At 33.9% G+C, this 6922-nt stretch overlaps 1 non-coding gene across 1 annotated transcript; it reads left to right on the plus strand.

Annotated features, from left to right (window-relative positions):
- Nucleotides 1-2981: 2981 nt before the first annotated feature.
- LOC111986319 (uncharacterized) lies at nucleotides 2982-6914 on the plus strand. The gene is made up of 5 exons (XR_010624109.1): nucleotides 2982-3332; nucleotides 4554-4744; nucleotides 5226-5321; nucleotides 6078-6427; nucleotides 6525-6914. It is a non-coding gene; the product is annotated as an uncharacterized LOC111986319 (transcript).
- The last annotated feature ends 8 nt before the right edge of the window (nucleotides 6915-6922 follow it).

The following is a 6922-nucleotide window of genomic DNA, read 5'->3' on the forward strand; positions in this document are numbered from 1 at the left end:
TTCCAATGGGCCTTGGGCCTTATTTTGGGTTCTAATTAAGTGGGCCTATGCGAGCCTTCTGAGCCCAAACCCCCTACATATGCATTTAGAATAATACATGTGCTTAGATATAAATGGTTTTTGTATCAAAAAAGATATAAATGGTTTTGATTTTAGAGGGGGAAAATGTCCTTACTTTAAATTCTTTTTAAAAAACCCATGACTAGCGAGGGTTAACGTCGAGATAAAATAAAAATCTCAATGTGTGAGGGCTACCTCGGTCACTCTTATGTGTGATCCATGGGATGCCTACTAGCATCTTGTCATTAAAAGAGATTTTTCAAAAGTCAATATAAAAAATTAAAAAAAAAAAAAAGGATTTTAAACAAAATTTTAAAGGATGTATATTGGATTTTTTGGTCAAGATAGTCAAAGTTTTTCATTAGGGGATAGGTATAGGGGTGCAAAAGCAGCTCAACATAATTTGGGGTTTAAGACGAAAATTCATGTGAAGCATTTTATATGTAGATATTAATTAAATAAAATTATTTAATACTAATCAAATCAAGGTTAATTTGATGCAATATTAAATACTTAATTTGAAGAATAATACCAACTTAACTAATGTTAATTTCATATAGAGAATTTAATATCATAGTTCAACCATAAATTTTAATAAAAAGTGCAGGGTCAGTTTTTGTAGTCCAAGCCCAAAAAGTTTGGATTATGAGCCCAATGAACCCAAAACAATGAATTTGTAGAGAATGTGTGAAAGAGTTAGGCTGGTTGTGAATTAAACAATAGTTAACTATGGTATTAAAGGATGAACTAACATAAAATCACACTTGAAAACTCAACAAATGAATGTCCGAAGAGGTGTATTATTTAATGAAAGGTGATTACAACTCTTAGAGTTACAGTAAAGTTGTTCTCTTCTTCTCTTTCTTTTTTTTTTTTTTTTCATTATCAGAGGCCTCTTCTCTTTATATAGCACCCTCTCCCATCATCTTCATCGTCCACTTGTTCTTCATCTAAGCATCCACTTGAGTACATTTCCCATCAGGTATCTTCTTTAGCTCTCTGTGAGTGGTGGTAGTTGAGATTATACTGTTCAGGGGTCTTCTCCATATTAATGCAGCTAGAAAAGCAGCTGCAATGCATTTAATGTGGTGGTTGCAGCTTGTCTTCTAGATATTTTTCCGTTCCTATCATCTCGATACGTGCCTGAAGCCTATCCTTATCATCGAAATCATTGGAAAGATTACTTGAACCTCTCAGGTATCTGCTTGACCAAGCCTCTTTGTATCTGAGGAGAATGATCTCTTCGGACCACTGGTGATCTCTTCGGAATACACTCCTCATTCGTTTCCAGGTATATTTCTTTCACATGGACTCCTTCTCAACCAATTTCTTCTCTTCGGACACACAGTGATCTTCAAATAGGGCCCTAGGCCCAATACATAAAATTGGGCTTTTACCCCCCACAAAAAGAAATAAATATATATGTCAATTAAAAAAAGATATTTTATTTTGGATATATGACAATGTATAGTTAAGTAAAATTGTAATCTAATTTTTAATTTTATTACTTGTTTTTGAGAGAGAGAGAGAGAGAGAGAGAGAGAGAGAGAGATTAATCTATAATTGGTGATTTAACACATTTGTAACATTTTTTTGAAACATTTTAGGGCTTCAATTGGGTTAGGTTGCTATTGGTCTTGTATTTTGGAAGTTTTGATAGAAATGAAACGGAAAAATGCATTAGTGGTACTAAAAAATGTTCACAATATAATATGAAAATGATTATGATTGATAAACTTCAACAACCTAATTATGAATGTTTAAATTCTTTTTTGTGATAGGTAACATGTCAATTTGTAATCCTATAGTAAATTTGTGTTATCCTTAGTATCACTAATAATAATAAACAACCATTATATACACACACACACACACACCTACAAATATATACATACATACATATACACATACATATATAATTTTATAAAATTTTGAGCCTTTTATAACAGGGGACAACGCCTTTTTTCTTAAGATTAAAATTTTGAGCCTTTTGTGGTGGGGGCCTTAGGCTAGCCTTGCAAGGGCATGGGTCTAGAATTTGACAGTTTTGAAAATGGCACCAAATTCAAAGTCCAACCATTGGATGGGAAGAGCACGGTAAAGAATGGGTATTGGTGAAATTAGGGTGTGATTAAATAGTTTGATTGCGAGAGTGGACTGATCAAAGTACGGGCACATGACATTTGACCTTCATGCGCCAATTTAGATTCCAATTCTTACCATTGAATTTGCATAGCATGGTAAAATATTGGTGTTGATGAAATTTAAGCTCAATTGAACAACCAAATCGAGCTCAAATTAAACCATTTTTACATATAAGCAAACCCATCATTTGTTTTAATATTTAATAGCTGAACTATATTCGATATAGCTCACTGTGGAGATTTCATATTGTTCTTTTAACATATGACATATAATCTTTTTTATTATCTAATTTTGGGGAACTATTCAATTTATGAATTATATCTAATTTATTTCATTAATTATCCTATGTATTTCATATACATACTCCTATTTATTCTTGTTAATTATAAAAAATTATACTAATTATTTAAACTTTAAACCTTATAAACTTCAAACCACATGCCGCTACATATATTCTAAAATTTAAATTAACAAAAAAAAAAAATTCTTATAACACGCAATTTCTTATAAAACTTTTTTTTGAGCTCGTAACAATAAAAATCTTTTAACGAATACCAAATATAGTCATAGAAAGTAAACTAGTGCATACACTAGTGTAGGTGGGACATTCACTACATGCAGTGCTTTCTCCAAAAAAAAAAAAAAAAAACTACATGCAGTTTAGTCCCAAATAAAATAAAACACCAAAGAGAGCCATTAAGACCAAAAGAAGATAGCTCCATGCCCAACACCTCTATATAATTATTTCTTATAAATCTTTAAACCTTAGCGCCACATTTCCATCAGTTCCCCTTTCCCTCAAAATTTTTATCCCTTTTCCCTCGGAACACAATTCCCCTTTCCTTCTAAATTTTCACTTTTCCCTCTAACACTCCCAACTCATGCCAACTGACAACACACAACTGCGCGGCAAGACACCAAAAAAAACCAAAAGTGAAAAGCGACTAAAGGACCGGGGCAGCGGCAGCAGAGCAGTAGCAGAAGCAAAAATTGGAACCAATTTCCTCCTGTTACGCCGTCTCAGCCAACTCCTGCCGCCCCGCCTCAGCCGGATTCGACTCAGGCCGACCCTACTCCTCCTCCGCCACCACCAACTCCACCACCACCACCTTTCGATCCCAGTTGAAGTACATTATTCTCTATATTTGTTTTCTTTGCTTTTTTTTTTTTAATTTCTCTATTTACCATATTACCTCACCCACTGTACTTTGATTTCCTTTAGGTTTGTTTCAAAACATGGAATTAATTTGAATTTTGGTGATCTTTCTTTTGGGTTTCAATTTTGGATTTTGTGGGTGTTAGTCTTTTTTTTTTTTTTCTAATGTAGAATGTGTCACTCTCAGATTTTGACCCATGAATTAGTTTTTACGCTATGGTTTGGGCTGGCTTACTTTCTTTCTTTCTTTGCTTTTCTTGTTACCAAGAAACTAACACAATTTTGCCAATTCAAAACCCGCTAAAAGTGTGTATGTGATAAAAAGGGGATCTTTTATATCAATTACATGGTATTTTACTATTGTAGTTATGGGTTTGACTTAATTTTGCTGATTTTACCTGGGATTAGTGGTATCAACAGGTCTCTCAAAATTATTATTGTTTTTAAAAAAAAAAAAAAAAACTATCCTGATAAATATGAATTTATTTAACATTTATGTTTTACAGATCTAGATTGTGCTTCTTTGTTTATATGGAAAATAGAATAAGGTGTTGGATTAAATAGACCCTTTTAGTTAGAGGGGCATGAATCAATATGATCATTGTGACTGCATGCTCCAACTAATTAAGTGGTGGATATGATACAAGCGTTTTCGTCATTACCATCTTGTCAACTTTTCTAAAAATGTAATTTGCTAACTTAGAAATAGTGCTCTTTTTTCCTTGAATAATTTCATGAGTTTGCATTTTTTTTTTCCCTTCTTTTGTAAATGTATGAGTAAGGTATCTCCTTTGCTGTGATTGTTTCATTCTCAAGAGACCCATGATTTGTGGCTCTGTCTCTTTGCTAAAAGATAGTTCCTTAATTAGGTACTTTTTATGAGCTCTCCTTAAAATTGCATGTTAGATACCATCGTATTAGCATGTGACTTACACACACACACACAATCTGATTGTTTAAAGTCTGAGATTATTTCAATGACTTGATCTGTTCAAAGTTTGTAATCAAAACTATTTTCAATTGCATGCTCCATTTGCCATGACTCATTTCACATTCCCTCTTACAATTTTGATGTGTCTATAATGAGCCATCCACATGATCAAGTATTAAAAGTCTTTTTATGCCAATTTTTGAACAAAGGATTGAGATGATGATGTGCTGTATGTTTACATGTTCATGTTCATACTTGTAGATGTTGATAAAGAGGGGAGCATAGAATATTATTTTTCCAACAATAATTTTGAAATTCAAGACCATATTTGGATTGAGCAACTTATTTTTCCCACTGACCGGTTGTTTGAGGAGATCTTAAGAGTATTGAAGCCTGTTGGGACAATCCTAGTTCATAAGAATCCTCAGTCTACTGTTGGAGAAACAGATAAGGTAATTAGTTTGAAGTTTTGTGATTATATGAAATTAGTTTGAAGTGATAGATTTTAGGGTAAAATATCATTTTCGTCCTTAAACTATCACAAAAGTTCATTTTTCGTCCCTAAACTTTCAAAAGTTCATTTTTCGTCCCTAAACTATCACAAAAGTTCGTTTTTCGTCCCTAAACTCTCAAAAGTTCTATTTTCGTCCCTGAACTTTTCCAAATGTATTGATTTTCGTCCCTCCCACATCCGCACTCAGTCAAGGCCACGTCAGCACTCCGTCAAACAGAGGGACGAAAATCAATACGTTCAGAAAAGTTTAGGGACGAAAATAGAACTTTTGAAAGTTTAAGGACGAAAAACGAACTTTTGTGATAGTTTAGGGACGAAAAACGAACTTTTAAAAGTTTAGGGATGAAAAACGAACTTTTGTGATAGTTTAGGGACGAAAATGATATTTTACCCTAGATTTTAATAGGATTTTCTTACAGATAACCTCTGCTCTTGAGCGCAAGTTACTGTTGGCAGGTTTCTTAGAAGTGGGAGTTCTAAAATCAACGGTTCCATCAGAAGTTCAATCTTTTGGGGTAAGTTTCTGTCTCTAAGCCTGTTTAAAGTGGTACTATTTTGTTCTCTACCCGCTCAATGCTACCCTTTCTAAAAATTGGAGATTTTAAGATGTATATATCATATGGTAAGGAATTTGGCTTTGTTTCCAAAACTGATTATAACTGCATAGCTCCAAAGGCCATGTACTTTATTATTCTTTGAGCTGTGAAGGTGAACCTAGTATATTCTGCGATTAAATCTATAAGTAAGTTATATCTTAGTAATCTAAAAGGTTTGGTGTTGCTTCTTACAAGATGGTTGAAGCAGGGATAATGGAGTCATGGACACAATTTAAAATGCATATTTAAGCTTAGGCATGGTAGATAACTCCACTATTAAGATCATGAGATTTTGAGGGAAATCTTGTAGTATTAGATGAAAACATACTGAAGGCAACCAAGAGTTATTAAACCCATGGTTGCTCTCCATTATTTTGACCTTAGAGCTATAGGATGTACACAATCTTGTATGATTAGATAGAAAACACACTTTGTAGAATTCTCATTTGGATGCCTTCCCTGTAGTTATTTGTGTCATCTTCATTTTTTTTGGGTGTAATGTGATTATTACAATGGTCTGTATAAGATCTTTGGTTGAATAGGCTATTATGAGGGTAAAGTCTAATTGGCCATAGGCAATCAAAATCAGCTAAAATTATCATGTGCATTGCTCGACTCCTATACTAAACATTTCCCTCCAACTTTTTTTCTTGACTTTCACTTGATTTCTTGCAGATGAACCGAAAGTTAAAGGAGAACTTTTTGACCTTAAAATCCAAGGGAGAAGACGCTTTTAAGAGAAAGGATTATCTTGGTGCGATTTGTTGGTATACAGAGGTTAACAGAGACCTGTACTTATTTTAAAGGAAAACAATAAAATAATAGATTTCCAATTGCTCTCTTGGAAAATTGTAGGCAATAAATGCAGACCCCTCTGATGCTACTATGCTATTGAACCAAAGTTTGTGTTGGCTCGCTTGAATGTAGGAAGTTGTGCTTTATCTGATGCTGAGACTTGTATTGCATTAAGGCCGGACTGGCCGAAGGCATACTACAGGGAAGGTGTAGCATACAAGTTATTAAAAGTATGTGAATATTTTCTTTTTTGTTAATTCCAAGTTTATCCTACTCAAAATTGATATTTCATTATCTGATGATGAGTGTCATTTTACGATGTTGCAGGATTTTGTGAAATCTGCATATTCGTTTAATGAGGAATTAGAGCTGGATCCCAAGAACAAGGAGCTTCAAAAGGCTTTCTGGTTAATGCACTTAGGCATGCTAGATAACTCCTTTCTCCATCCAGAAAGTGTGGAATGTGTCCAAAGAGTGAACCAAATTGCCAGAAAGTATTGGGACCTCTACTCTAGTGAGACACTGGACCATTACTTGTCAGGCCATTTGCTCAGTTATCCCATTCAAATCACTGAAAAAGGAGAGGTCAAAGAGCTACCTGGGATAGAATTCTTCCCAGACACAAAGGCTAAAGTTCTTGGATCCAAGTCTGAATTACTGCCTCTAATTCTCACCACTTAATTGCCTTGCACTGATTTTAAAACTGGGTTTTTTTTTTTTTTTTT

This window comes from Quercus suber, unplaced genomic scaffold (assembly GCF_002906115.3).
Source record: "Quercus suber isolate HL8 unplaced genomic scaffold, Cork oak 2.0 scaffold_404, whole genome shotgun sequence".
In the NCBI taxonomy this organism is placed as follows: domain Eukaryota; kingdom Viridiplantae; phylum Streptophyta; class Magnoliopsida; order Fagales; family Fagaceae; genus Quercus; species Quercus suber.